General features: G+C 40.0%; 1 long non-coding RNA gene across 2 annotated transcripts in view; it reads left to right on the plus strand.

Annotated features, from left to right (window-relative positions):
- LOC310904498 overlaps window positions 1-15285 on the plus strand; it is a 43355-nt gene that overhangs the window by 23244 nt on the left and 4826 nt on the right. Inside the window, exons 2-3 of one of the 2 annotated variants that reach the window (XR_014588403.1) lie at window positions 9894-10027; window positions 13423-15152. This is a non-coding gene — a long non-coding RNA (uncharacterized lncRNA). Of the gene's footprint in view, window positions 1-9893; window positions 10028-13422; window positions 15153-15285 lie in introns of those variants that run through there. The other variant, XR_014588402.1, reaches the window with a different exon arrangement.

Raw genomic sequence — 15285 nt, forward strand, 5'->3', positions numbered from 1 at the left:
ATATGACTAAAATATTATAGTTCAAATTTGCTTTGAAAGTGTACATAGTTAAAGAAAACCAAGTGTAACGTAAGTGTTCTAATCAGAGATTTGTGCTAGATTCTCTGAGGATGTATGCTGTCTTCACGCTATTTAAAACAGTGAAGCTGGGACTATTTATACTAGCAGAGCTTCAGTTTTCTTTTGAAGTTTTAAGTATTCCTCTGTAACTACCAAGAAAAATAAAGCATTAGAATGCTTCTCGTTATTAAAGTTGTTATTGCATGGTAACTTTGGAAGTGCATCTCAAAAGAAAGCAGCAAGATAATGTGTAACGGGATAGCTTCAGAGCTTTTAAAACGAATACTGTATTTTGCTTGTGTTAGTGAATTGCAATGCAGAAGTGTCAGCCACTGTGACCTTTTCTAGCTATAGTAATTAGTATAAAGACTAAGTAGGAAATAAAGAGGGGACATGATCAGTCTTGTTTACTCAGTTAACCAAAAGCTGAAGGTCACACAAAAAGGGGTAAATAACAGTGTGATTAAAACTGGGGAGGCCTGGCTGTGGTTATTTGTTTAAATCTTCTGCTTTCAGGAGTCTTCTCATAAAAGTATATGAAATCCTAAAAACCTGGGTAACTTACCCTAGTAGTACTACAGAATACAGTCCCTTTTCCCAGACAAGTAACTTACTATACTAATAGAGAACAGAGAGCAAGGGTTAAGGTGGAGTTGTTCTAATGCTCTGAGTGAATCCTAGAAGTATTAACATTTGTTTCTTTGGTTACATGACAGGTTACATCAAATCCTGCATGGTTTGTTGAATCTGTTTTGTGACTACTCTTGAAAAACACAATATTAATCTTTCTCTAAACTACTTGTCTGTAAAGTTAGAATAAATTCATCAAGGGGGATGCCTGAGGATAAGCTAAGGTTCGTAAGCCGCTCTTTTTCTGTATCACCAATATTTTTAGAAAGCTGTTCTCAGGGGGATTTGGCTGCAAAATGCTGCTTGTTCTGAGAGCTTTAGTTTCCTAGCATTTGTTAGCATGTGAATTTTCAGAATGCACTGCAAAGTCAGACAAGGGCAATTGTTCTTCAACTGTTGCTATTATCTTACCTGAGATTTCCCATTATGAAACTCTTTTAATTGTTGAAGGCTTATGTTGAAGACTTAGATTAGTGCCTGATTAGATTTGTCAAGTTTCATCTTCCAATGTATTTTGTGCCAGATTCAGATTTGAATACTTAAAGTATCAGAAGTTAATGTACGATACAATTGAAAGACTTGTTGTGTAATTACACTTTTCATTTTGAGTGTTACCCTAACGAGTACAGTAGGGCACGAATGAAAGGTTCTAATATCAGAGGATTTACTACATGATGTCATGTGCTGCATCCCTCCCAGAAGAATTCATGTTAATTGTCACACAGGCCACAGGCTTGCCAAAATCATGAGCAGTGTGCAGTAATGAAATCCTAATAGCAGACAGCTGGCTTTAAAGGCACATACTCAATGGCTTTAAAACTTTGCAAAGAAAAACATCTCCCCTGCAAGGACAGCTCAGGGAACCTATGCTTGTCCCATGCAAACGACAGAAGGGAAGGGGTGCCCGGCAGCTCTGCTGAGCCGTGAGGTCTCTGCACATTCTTCATGTGGCAGGAAAGGGGCAGCGTACACATCTCTCTCCCAGCTTCTCCCAATGCTTGGCTGAGCCAGAGCCATATGTCTGCCTTTGTCAAATTGTGTCACGGATTTCTAATTATCCCTTACCTTCAGTGCCCTCACAGATCTTCTATTTTCCCAGGCTCCAGTCCTGGGAACACCATTTTTTGATGCATGTTTATTTATTTATTTATAATTGGGTCATTTCCATGTGGCTTTGACCTCTCCATTTAGCTTCAAAACCCATGTTGCGTGTGGAGGAGTCAACTTTCTACCTCATGACAGATATATCCATTCCCTCTCTTTCTTAGAGTGGGGAACTCTAAGGAAGTTCCCCACTCCAGGTGTCCTCTTCTGTAAGAAATTCACTTGTGGATCTTAGTGAAATTCATGAGTGCAGCTTTCTGCTAGTCAGGTTGTTCACCTTCGTAGTTGATAGTCCTGGACAAAGAGAAGTGGGGCTGAGAACTTTATTCTGGGATTCATTTCCACTCCACACCTCTACCACCACCCTCCACCCCACCCCCAAAAAATAGAGAAGAGGACAGCTTCTGATGTTTCAGGTCAATATTTGTTCTCGGGTTGTCATCCTGAATTCCCTTTGCATGATCCAAAACATTGAAGCATCCCAGTTTGTCCACTGGTGCGTTCAGACTGCGGGAGGATGAACTGCAGGCAGGTGCATTCGGTGCTCTGAGCATCAGTTCATAGATCATCCACCACACGCAGGCAAACAACTGACTTCTCACCGCCTGGTTATTGATGGAGACTATCAGGTGACAATCTTTATTAGGATCTATAAGCAACAGTCCAGAATACACTTTGTGAAGATCCTTGTCTGTTTTCTGCTTCTTGCACTTCTCATCTATTGATGTTTTTTGATTGCACTGTGTAGAAGTCTAAAACCTTGCACTATCAACACCCTGACGTGAGCTGTCCACCCAAGAAGAGTGACAGCTGTCACTGAAGGGTGAAGATTAGGTGGAAAGACATCTCAGTGTATATATACACCAGCTGCGTACTTCTCCAGAAAGATAACAAAGCTCTGGCAGAAAAATCATGTGTTACAGTAGGCCATATGAGTCTTCTGTCTGAATGCTCACAAATGAAGGGCACAAATGGACCCTGCAAGTGTGATGGGGATTTGTGGAGGCTGTTTTGCCATGGGGAGAAGTATGCTGCTGAAATCATGGGTGGGTGGTATTGGATAGAAGAGGCTCCCTGGGAACGAACAAGATTTCCCTAGGTCCATTAAAATATTTGGAGAGCTATAGATAGATGTTTGGGAATATCTGAGGATCTTTTTTCAAATTTCTAAGAAGTAGGTGAGTATACTTCAGCGTTTATATTGGACAAACAACTCTCTTCTGCACCTTGCATCCTAGGGAAACTTCAGCTGATCTAAGCTTTATGCATTCATATCTAGAACCTATTGGCTGTCATTTGTTTTAGAAGCTGGGAAGTATGTCAGCTTTGAGTGATACAATGCTATGCAATTGTTTTTCTTAAAGAGAAGAGAGACCAACCACAGTATCCAGTTTATAGTACCTGTGGAAAGGGGAAATTACAAAAATGAAATTTAGGAATTCAGGCAATGACAGTACAACAGTACTTTTCCTAGTATTTTTGCATTCAAATTAAATAATGCTTTGCACTATTTAATGTGAAGGATATCTTTTCTGCTTCCATAGCTGCCCTTTAGTATCTTTGTATCTGTATAATTAGTGGTACTTCTGGTAAATGGGTGAATACACTTTCCGAATGTACTGTGATTCTATATCTGATGGCTGTGGGTTTACAAGCCAAAGCAGGGGCTGGGCAAATGAAACAAGTAATTACTTGGAGATGAGAACAGTGGAGAAGTCTCAGCTCTCCACCAGTCCTTGTAGTGCAATATCCAGCTATGTCTGTCCATCTTCAGCCTTTAGGTGATGACAAATGCAGGAACCCAGTTCCATGTGCTGGAGTCCAAACAGTACCCTGCCTGTGCTGTTCATGAAATACTAATTTCATCTCATTTTTAAGGCCTTCAGAATAACTGAATGTGGGTAAATTCAAAGCCTTTTTTCTGTACGCTTAGCACCTAGGTCACCGTGTTTTCAATCATGTATTTATGCAGAGTAATTTCGTGACTTTTCCTTTGATCAGGTAGAAAGGTTGTCCTCACTGAAATCTCTAATGTTACAGAACAACCTTGCCACATGAGTTCAGGCATTAGTCTGCATCTCTTCTTCACTGTGGGCTGCAGCACATCCTTTTTCCTTAATAAGCCAAACATCGCCACCTAGAATTGAAGGAGTGTTTCTAATCTCCCTGCTGTTAGGAGCTGGTGTAATGAGAGGGAACAGAAATGACCTCTGGAGTTCTGTGCAGCCTGATGAGCTTTCACGAGGCTTTCAAATGCCATGAGTTCCACACAAATGACTATAAATAATTGCCTAGGTTGGCCTGACCTCGGGTTGTCTGAGAAGATGATCTGATAATGGCACAAGTGACTCTGATTCTGTTCTGAAGCTGAGATCCCGTTTAGGATTATACTTATTTGAACTCTCTGTAATTTAAGAAGAAAGCTTTCTGCATGCGCCAGTACTGGAAACACATTCTGAACACAGAGGTTACTGATGTGGCAGTTGAAATCATCATGAAATAAGTCACTTAGGATATAAGTTTAAAAAATAAAAATAAAACTGAAAACTTACCTCCTGTTTGACAGTGAAATTTTCTTTCCCTGGTCTCTCAGCCCTGCTCAGAGTTGCCACGATTCATATTCCATCCTCTGTTCTGCAGACTATTTAACAGGCAGATAGTTCTTCACAGGGCCATCAACATGGAGCTCTGAACATTTTGGAGTGCGCATCAATCTGAGAGCAGCTTGCAGACGGGCTGGTTGGGTACCACATCTTTGCAGTCAGGCATCCCTGCCTACTTTCCCTATCACTGGCAAGTGGTGAGTGGTAGTCTCCAAGAATTATTATCTCATTTCATAAAATGTGGTCCGAGAAAGAAGACTATTAATCAAAACACCCTTTATCACAAGCTTGCTTAGTCACTCCTTCCTTTTTTTTTTTTTTCCTGATAAATTATGAACAAAGCTAACCATTTTTTTCTTACACTACTGTCTTGCAGAATGCATAGCACTAAGAATAGTCCTATTACTTTCTGCCAGTCCACCCCAAAGTGCTCAGAACTCTCTGGATTTCTTCAGACATGATCTTGGTCTATAACAATGAAAGCAAAACAAAATCTTCTGCTTGACCTGTTACAACGCTCATAGTCCCTACCAGAATTATGTGAAGCTTGTCTTTTTAATGAAGCTGTCAGAATTTCTTAGTTAATATATACTTTAAAATAAATAAATAAATAAAACTGTTTTCAAAGGAGACAGAAAATAACACTAAAAGAATTGGCACCGGTTTCTCAGCACAGCCATGCCTGTTACTTGGTGTACTATCGCTGCAATTTTTCAGGTTTTACAGCAAATAATAATTTCTAGATTGCTGCAGAATGTAACAGCTTAGATAATGTGGTGAGTGTTCTACTGGGAGGGGTGCAAACCACTTCAAAATGGGAACCAATGCTGCCAGTGAAGGTATTTGCTGTTGCTGATGGTTGTACGTGTGGCAGAAAAAGTTTGGGAACTCCCTGGCTTGGAATAAGTAACTCCCTGAAGGTAGATGGTCTGCGCAGATTAACTGTGGCCTTATTAGGCCAGGCTGTTACTGTACTGGTTTGTTACTGGTACCAGCTGAAAATCTTTAAACCCCACACAGGAAGAGAAGAAATCTCCAGAGAGGTGTATGAATTATTTATATATCTTATTTCTTCTCAAGTGTCTGTAAAAAATAATTGGATATTACTGTTTTGAGGAATCTCCTAAGAAGATCATGAAATCTATAATTCTTCAACACCAGTGCCTTTTTTGAAAGACTGAGTTTGGTATGCCTAAGTCAGAGCTTGGCTTATCCTTTCTCTCCTTAGCCAAGAGGAATCCATTCAGGGATGAAATGATGTATTCGGGGAAGCCTTAGGGCTGATTTCATGTTGGCTGTAGTAGTAATATGAATCATAAGTAAATCAATTTGCAGTATAAACAGAACCATTTGGGAAGGATGCAGATTTAACTTGGAAGACTGTGGGGACACCAGGGTGTTTATAGGTATGGGAAGGGTGACAGACAGGAAGAGGGCATTTCACAGCCCAAATTTCAGCTCTTTTTACAGTATGTTGTTAGCAGTAACTTGTAACCTATTAGCTAAGATTTTCAAAATACCAGTATGATTTAGTCATGACTTCCATTGAAGTGTAATGGACAATAAGTTTAAATACTATGTATTTAGAAAAAAAAATAAATATTTTCAGTCATTACTGAAGCATGCTATAGTACATTTATGTGAGGATAAAGAAAAGACAGGTGAGATCTACTGTGTGGGTAGGCAAGCTTCCAAGAGCATTAACGTTTTATTTTAAGAGATGAATAAAAGCCTCAAAATTGCTTTAGACTTGGCAGGTAAGGATTGTTATGCTTCATCTTGCCTCTTGGCCAGAAAGCTCAGTAAGTGGGAGCTTGCCAGATACGGCAGTCTTCCCCACTACCTGAATTTAATTTAAACCATTCTGTGCAGCCCTGATTTTAATCCTTTCATTTTGGTTTTGAGTTACCGCATATATGGCACAATGGAAATATTTTTTCAAACTTAAATTAGAAACATATTTTAGGAGACAAAAAAAAAGTGCCTGTCTTCTGTGCAGAATGACACATCTTTAGCTGTTGGATGAAGTAAAACCATAGTAACTTTTTACTTTAAATGTTTGATTATCAGTAGAGAAATGTGGATTTTCTGCGATGTGCGCTTTTTCCTTCTCATCACCCTGGCAGTTTGTACACAGCACAAAAACTTTCTTCAGAATGGCCAAACTTTGTGATAGATAACAAAAAAAAATAAATTAAAAGAAGTGTTTCTAAAATAGCTTGAGATGGAAGTGTGATGTGTCAAATGTAAAAATCGGTGTGGCATTCTTACTTCTTTGATAGGTGATTACAGATGTCAGAATGCTGCTGCTCTGGCCAAATTGTCCAGGAAGAAACATAACACAAACACCTTCTACACTTTGTATCTGAAATACTGGTGGTTTGGTGTTGTGCATTTGTGTGTTTTTGTTAAATTCTACTTAGTGGTGTTTTTTTTTATTCTCCATAAAAGGTGGCAACACTGTCACGTCCAAGAGTGTGTTTCCATGATATGCTGTCTACTTTTGCTCTAAACAGAGAAGAGAACAGGAAGTATAAATGCTCCAAAAAGATGGAGTCGAGTAACAGTTGTGGAAAAAGGAGGAGTTGCATGTTGATCTTGAATTTTGCTGTACAGGCTGGCCTTGTTCCTTCCACAAGGAAAAGTAGTAGGCCTTGAAGATAGAAAAGAAAGATTTTTTGCAATGTTTTCGTAAGGCTTGGAATATCAGACCTTTATGGAACGACTACAGCACGTGTGTGGAAAGCATAGTGCAAACCTTCATTCCGGGAAGTGTCATCAGTGGTTCGCTGTCAAATGAAAGGATGTGTTGGGTGGCCTATCACAGAGAGCTTTGGCATGGTGCTTTTTGACACATTCATCAAAAACACAGTTGGAAGATTAGAGTATGGATTATGAAGGTGACAGTTATGAACTGGAATTAAAAAAAAAAAAAAAGGATTTTGGTCAAGAGAGACAAGCGCGAGGTACTCTCACTGGACAGGAGTAATCTGCTGCATAACCAATGGTCAGTGACTGATCTAACATCAGTTATTGCGATTCTTTCTTCCTTACATTGCAATAAATGCATTTAATACATTACCCATGAAATAATCATTTTATTCCAGTAGCATTGGAAAGCATCAGGCATAATGTATCCTAGTCTGGACACTGCATCTCAGAGCAACTGAATACCAACAAGGAGAGTTCAGCATAGAGCACTGAAAATGCACTCAGGTCTCGAAAAATCTTTCAGGGTCTAAGTCATTGAGGTGATGCTTGTTGACTTCTTACAAATGATTACTAGAATTTGATTAAAATACCAATTTTTTGAAGAAGGGTTTTAGCCTTTTAAACAGGCAAATTTTTCAGTAAATCAGGCATGTATCAATATAATTTCTGCACATGCTTCTTGTGCTTGCAAGTTGGCAGCAGAACAGGAAAATAGAAAGAAGTAGTTGATATACAGTTGCAATTAAAGGAATGTGAAGACTTTGTTCTTCAAAAGACCATTTAGGGTCTACTTCTGAAGACAAAAATGCCCATACATCATGTCTGTTTGGACATAGCATGATGATATATTGGGACTGGGACTACTGGAACGTAATCTTTAGTTAATCAGTTTGGTTATCTAGATGCCAAACTATTTGTTAATATGATTGTCTCACCAGGCTGTTGTCTGAAATCTGCGTTTTTCAGAAAATATATAAGCAACGTTTGATAGAGCTTTAGAAAGATCACTTTGAGAAGTGTCTTAATGAATTCTTACAATAAATTGTCAATGAAAAGTCATCGTTTATGGACTGGGTTGGTAAATGAAATTCACTTATTAGGTGATCTTACTAGTGCTGATTTGGGGCAGGGGGTGCAATTATGTTAATGAGATCACTGGAAAAACTGCTTACTTCTGCTGTGCTTAGAAAATTGTGGAGTTAACTGTAGCTTCCCTGAGTGCTGATATGTGGAGAAGGTCACTCTGTCATCCTTTGGTGTTGGCCGGGAGTCACAGCTGACATGATTGTTTCAAGACAAGGCAGATTGAAAGAGAGGAAGGGACCGGCAGGGTATCACCAGTGAGGAAAGCTTATCTACGACATGCTAGCTACCCTGGCAAAGTGTAAAAAGGCCAATTAGCTCTCTGCTTGTCCTTCCCTTCCTGTTGTTCGCTGCCCAGATGTGAGCCACTCACAACTTTTTCCTAAGGCTTTGAGCAATGAGTTGCTTTTTCTAAGGACTGGCAGGAAATCATTTAATAAACTGGGGGTAGGGAGAAGTTTCCTGTCCTAGTTACTCCCTAAATAATTCCTAAGCTAAGAAGAGAAGACAGTTCAGCAGGCCAGGCCACTAGCCCCACTATCCTTATCTGTGTTCCTCTGACAGTAAGGGTCTAGCCAAGCTGACCACATCTCCCTTCATTCCAATAGGGACTCCTAAAAACTTCAAATGCATTTTAAAAGCAAGTTGGGATTTAAGTACCGTGTTAACATAAAGGACGTGCTTTCAAGGCCACAGCTATGTGATCAGCTCTGTGTAGGTGGGCTGGACTGGAACCTCAGGACCCTTGTGGGATCCTTACTGACATTTAATGATGAATCAATCTATGTGGAGCCTATTTTGCAATATATGTAAAGAGCATAACTGGGATTGATTTGGTATTTGTCTTGTCTTATACCATACAGTATTAACACTTCACTACTTTGGTCTGTAAGTAAAAGGGCTTTATTACTTTTAATCCTAAAGAAGCTAAGAAAAGGCGAAGAGGTTCATTTTGTGTGTGAGAACAGTGCAGGCCTGTGTTACACCTAAGGCAGTACAAATCCCCATAACCTCCTCCTGCCTGGTGGGCAGTGGCTCTTCACCTCCCAGCCCCACACTTGTTGCTCACGGGAAGGCTGCAGGGAGATTCCTGCAACCAGTCATGCTGAGGTAGAGGGAAGCAAGTGCAGATAAGGCTAGATCCTGCTCTAAATGTCCACCACTATCAGATAGCTAAAATGCATAAGGCAGTTACATAAATCCTACTTACACTTTTGATGTAGATATCTCCTGAATATTTCTTGTCTTATTCTCCATCCCAGTAAATTTGAAAAACACTTGCATATTTGCTAAAGAATGCATGCACTTGTTTAAAGTTGTGTAAAAATTATCATTTGAGTGTGTGAATAATAGGCTTGTAAATTCTGTAATAAGCACATGGCAAGTTCAGAGATTTAACACTTTAACAATCCTACTTAAGAGCTGCACTGAAAGTGTAGCATATTTAAAATAACACAAATTGAAAACGGCAACAGTTTTGTAATGTGTCTGATAAGGTCTGTCAGATTCAATAAAGAATGTTTTCTAAGTAGCTGCTGTATTTAAAGCACTATTGACTACATCTGTGCTACTAATGAAAAAAAATAAGCCTTGCTGTGCTTCCAAGTATACAAATACTACTATTCAACACCTGAAGACAAATTATTTACTAAAGACATGACATTTTTTTCTGAAAGAAGTGTGTATTTATTTCTTGAGCAGACCCTCAGCACAGCTGAAAAACCTTTTGGAAAGCACAACGCTGCAGAAGGGTCCTGAGGAAGGATATGACAATGTTCTGCGAGATGTGGAATCTGGTAGACTGCCTGCTTCCAGTGACCTGGGGACCCTGTCAGGTACAGTGATGAGTTCAGTTTTATCAAGGTCCATAGCAAACTTCAGGTAGATAGATTAAAATCTTGGATCGGAAGCTTTGTCCATACTGGGAGTTAACTTTTCTGTGTTGTAGTGGGCAGCACAGAAAACTTTAGTTCTGGCTTTATTTTCTAATTGTCACTTAATGTTGAAATATTACTATTTTTCTTCTACACCTGAAAGAGAAGTTTAATATGCCAGGGATGTAGCATATATCTTTGCACTCTGCTTGCGCTCTACTTTTCAGGACAGTTGTCATCAGCCTAGTCTCATCCTCTTTCTAGCTGTAAATCCAAATGCACTGTAATTTTATTGTCATGGTCTTACATGCCTTCACTTCTATTCTGCAGAATTAGCCACAAGTTTAAAAGTCCCCAAAAACATGATATTCACCTTATTTCAATGTAACATTCTACTGCATTTTTATTATTTTTACTTTTAATTTTCATCTGCAGCCCCAAGAGCTAAAACCCCTCACTTTTTAAGTGAAATAGTTGAGGATTTATAATGTAAAAGTTGTGGTCTCCTGTGCCTGCAGGAGGTGAGACTTTCTCAGAAGTACTAGAAATTGCTAAAATGTAGAAAAATTGAGTTTAGTAAAGTTCTGGCTGGTTTTCTTTAGTAAGATGAACTGTTAGGCAATATGTACAGGGTTGTTAAGCTGGATGTAGGAGAGTTCAGTTTCAAAAGAGGCTATAGGGTACAGCTGTGTGCTAATTGATTATTCATTAAAAGCCAATTCCAGTTTCACTGTTCTGACTGTCCTCATGAGAGCTACAGGAGAAACAAATGGGAGAATACATTTTTAAAAGCAGATATCTGCAACCTGACATTGGGAATACAGATGGTTACACATGCTGGGCAGTTTTGTTTGGTATTGTGTTTTGCTTATAATTGCTTTGAAAGTGAGTTAAAGTAAAGCAATGTTCTTTTGTTTCTGTTTTGTTTTTTTCTTTTTCACAGATCATAATTTCTGCTAGTTTTAGCTTCTTCTCCCTGTAATACCATAGGCTTATAGTCACCTCTCAGCTCAATCTGAGAGGCTGAAATCAATCTGAAATTAAAATCTGCTAGCTGAAAGGAAAAGCATCTCAAAAATCAAAATGTATCAGTTCAAGTGAAATCTTACTGAACCTGTTTCTGTTACCTTACTTTTATACACTGCCTTGAATATTCTGTCTGGAAGTCCTTTGTGATTTACCTGAAGTCATTCCAGTAAATTTTCTCCCCCGTTCTTTGTCATTGCTGAGCTACTTAAGCATGGGAAGGCTTGTTTGTTTTTTTTGTTTTGTTTCTTCAATGCTCTGCCTGGAATTTTAAAGTAAAAGAAAACTTACGTATATGTGCAAATGATAGAAACTTCAATTTCAGATAGAAAAAGTTTGAGTGGATATTTCAGCAAAGGCATAATTATTAATATTCATAAGGATGTATCAGTCTGCCAATAATTGGACTAGGGTGCAAGTTCTCAGGTATGCACATTAATTGAATTGTCTGACCTGAGTTTTTGTATCCAGATCTAAGTTTTGTCTTTCATGACACTGTCAAAATACCTTTACTCTGAACATGTGTAACTTGTGTTTTTTCACCACAGTTTCCGTATTTTTTCCTGAACTGTGCTCTTGTAGGCTGTTCTGTTCTCCATATAAACCCAGTTGGTCTGTCTTCCCCCTTAGCCTCCAAGGATTTGGTCTGTGAGGGGGAAGTGTTTAAAAATAATTCCAGTTATGGTAGAACAGCCTGTATCCTTTCTATAGAGTAGCTGACATCAGACTTCTGAGTTCACAAAATAGTCAACAAAAGATCAGTAAAAGCATCTAAGGATTCTGAAGGACAAAGATTTTTTTCTTCTTCCCTTTAAAGGGAAAATGGGACTTTTCAAGCAGGAGTAGACTTTCAGACTTTGTGGAAGCCTGAATGACACGTACCTCTTTTTAGAAGAAAAAAATAGTAAAATTACATATCCTGAAGAACTACCCAACCTCTCAAAAGCTTTCCATTTGAGAATACACACAGCTCTTCTGCAATACCTAGTTAAAAGATAGATGGAATATTAAAGGGTCCTGCATATGAGTGGAGCTAAGGAGAGAAATCTCTCCTATTTTTTTTTCTGACTTGGTGTGAGAGAGACACACACACATGCCAGCTCCTGGGAGGTGGGTGAGAGATGTATTTTGCTCACTAGATCACAGTAAAGCTGGGGGAGGTGGAGAGATGCAACACAAGGCTGCAGATGGAAAACTAGATCAGGGGGTATGTGCCTCCAGGGAAAACCCAGTGACTGCCTGTGGCTACCAAATAACTTCCCAGTGTGGGAGGGCTTAAAGCAGGGGCCGAATTAGGAGATGCAAAATAAAGAGTGAAGAGGAGTTGGGAGTACAGGCGGGAATCAGCTAAAATGGAGAGAGGGGTAAGTAACGGCTCTGTGACTTGCTCCCCTCCCAGTACCAGCCATGTGCTGAGGCATTACTGCCACCCAGCAAGGAGACAGCAGGAGGCTGGGTGTCCCACTCAAAGTCACCTTGCACGATTCTCACTGCAGCAGAAGGGATTTGAAGCAAACATCTGAAGCATGTGGATAAAAAGAGGCCAAATGGTAGAGCAGAATACTGCCTTAGGCCTTGATTTGGTAGCCTTTGAAATTTCAAGGCAGAAATTCTGCAAGGGACTAGAGAAGAGCATGAGCAAAGAGTACATGCTCAGCATTTCATGGCTGGTCACCATGTTCAGCAGCACCAGAGCCAAGAATCACAACAAATGCTTGTATTTTAAAATGTTCATTTACTGCTGTGGTACTACCAAGAGCTGGAAATGCTACAGTAGGGCAGGTTTTTCTCAATCCAATGTTTAATGAACTTTTTAAAAGAAACTTTAAGAGGGGTTTTGGAGACTTCAGTAGCACTGATTTGAAAACAGCATTGGACTGTTTATAAAAGTAATGATATTTTCAACGTGTGCACATATAACTGGAAACCCATTTGTTAAGCTTTCTCACTCTCTCCTATCTAACAAAGCCAGAACTTCTTATAAACTGTTATCTGTTAGGAACAATATTTTACACTCTCCAAATTTGTTGGGTTACTTCTGAAAAACTAAATGTTGAAATAATTTCCTTTACATACAAATTTAAGTTTCTCTTTTTCCTGGCATGTAAGTTTAAATGAGGAAAATAATACACACTTTTCTTCTCAGTATTAGCTACATTCAGAGAGCCATGCAAAACCTTTCTCAGTACTACAAGTATATTATTTCCTCTGTTGAATGCTAGTAGGTAGTGCATTCACTATGTTTACAGAGTGTAAGTTCTTTGGGAAGCCCAGCGAAGGCACAGGCCCAGACATAAATGTCTCACTGGGCTCCTTGTCCTGTTCCTCAGATGCTGCTATCTCTCTGAAGAGACGGCCTCTTCACTGCTCCACTGATGCAACTCTCACTGTTTCACTGATGCCCCCTTCTGCCCTCCTTGCCTCATATCAGGGGAAAATCTTAGTTCATGACTATGTAGAAGCTGCATGGCCTATGATGTTCAGTCTGGGTTTGAGTACTGCTGGTACATCCTGGGACAGGTGCATCCCAACAGCCAGTGAAGGAGTCGCACGCAGAAGCAATTAACACTTTCTGCAAGGTCCTTATGAAGGCACTGGAAACACACTGAAGGTAGATCTATTAGGAGTCCTTATATGTAAGCGTGTGACCAAACCCACTCTAAAGAGCACACTTGGCTACACACAGTTCTCCTAATCGTGTGCTCACCTGTGAAATTTTAGCCAGCATATTGTATCTGAAATAAGCTCCTCTTTACAAAAAATGTCAGAGTATCTTTGAAAAATTAGGCCCAATCTCTATGGCTGTTCTTGCTCACATAATCCTTTCCACTCCAAAAAAAAAAAACTTTAATGCGATGCAAGACTGCACATACCATTTTCCTTCATGGCTTTCGTTTCCTGACCAGTTTCCATGTCACGCTGCTCCTGGGTCAGTCAGCAAAAGGAACAGTGTTTTGGCTCCAAGGTGCAGTTCTTCTTCCTGGCCAGAGACACCCAGGGAATGAGGTGGGAATGACCCAGACCCACCTTTTGTGCTCCTGCAGCCCCAGGGGTTCGGTTCCAGTGGGTTGCGTTCAGGCACCCTGCACCTTGCTAAGAAGCATCGAGACTATCAGTTTCCACAAGTTTTTCTTCAACTGATTTTGGGACGTGACCATGGCGCTGAATGACTTCAAATCTGAAGGTCTGCCTGCCCTAGGAAATCTGTTGAGGAATGGCTCTTTGCTGGAGGTCCCTTTGTGGCTGCTAATTGCGGGTGGCATGCCAGGGACGCTTCTGGAACTGGTCAGGAACAGCCCTTGTGGGAACCACCCCCGTACTGATCAGTCCTTGGGCTGCGAGGCCTGGCCTCCCAGGGGATGCCAGAAAGCTTGTTCTGGAGGAGGGGGGGATTTTAAAAGCTCAGAACTCTGAAAATTCATGCAGTGTGGATACTTCTGTAACATAGGCCCCAAGTCCAAAGAGTGCAGGTGCTGGGAGACCAAAAAACTCAAACTTTGAGAGAGGTTTTGTCCATTAAAAATAGGGGTGAGAGGGTACAGGCTGCTTTAATTCAGAGTGAGTAAGGGGGAGGGAACATGACCCTTTTTCCAAGCAGAATTTTTAGGGAAAAGACGGCTGCAGCTTATGGAGTTTTCAAGTAAGTGCAAGGATTGTAATGCAGTTCCCAATGCCAGTTGCAGTTCTATCACACTCCTGTGGAAAAAAAATCAGTCACTGTGCTATCTTTATTTTTAAAATTTTAAATGTGGTTAACACTCAGCCCCCTGTTTGTGTTGCAATGACGGTTTGACATATAGCAACTTAATAGCTAAAACCAAACAAAAACAGTACCATGTTTCAGTCCTCACATCGTGGTGGGTTGGTGGCAATATTGGTGTCTTCAGAAATGAGCCATTAAGAAATTAAAAAGCAGGACACTGATGTATTTTACAAAAATTCATTAAGGTGAATTTTCTCGTCCTTTTAAGGATCAGTTAATGCTGACATTACAAATGAAACTTCAGTTTCAGAGAAAAAAAAAAGCACACATGCTTTTTAAGAAAAAGTCCAACAAAATTTACATAACACCTTTCTGTCTTAAGCATTCTCCTACCTCCTGATATAGCTGTCCCTCAAATAAAACTCCTGTTTCTCACTGTAAACAGCAAACAACATGACCACGAGCGTGCCTTCCCTCTGCCTTCTGCTCG

This window comes from Anser anser (genome assembly GCF_964211835.1).
Source record: "Anser anser genome assembly, chromosome: 9".
Lineage (NCBI taxonomy): Eukaryota > Metazoa > Chordata > Aves > Anseriformes > Anatidae > Anser > Anser anser.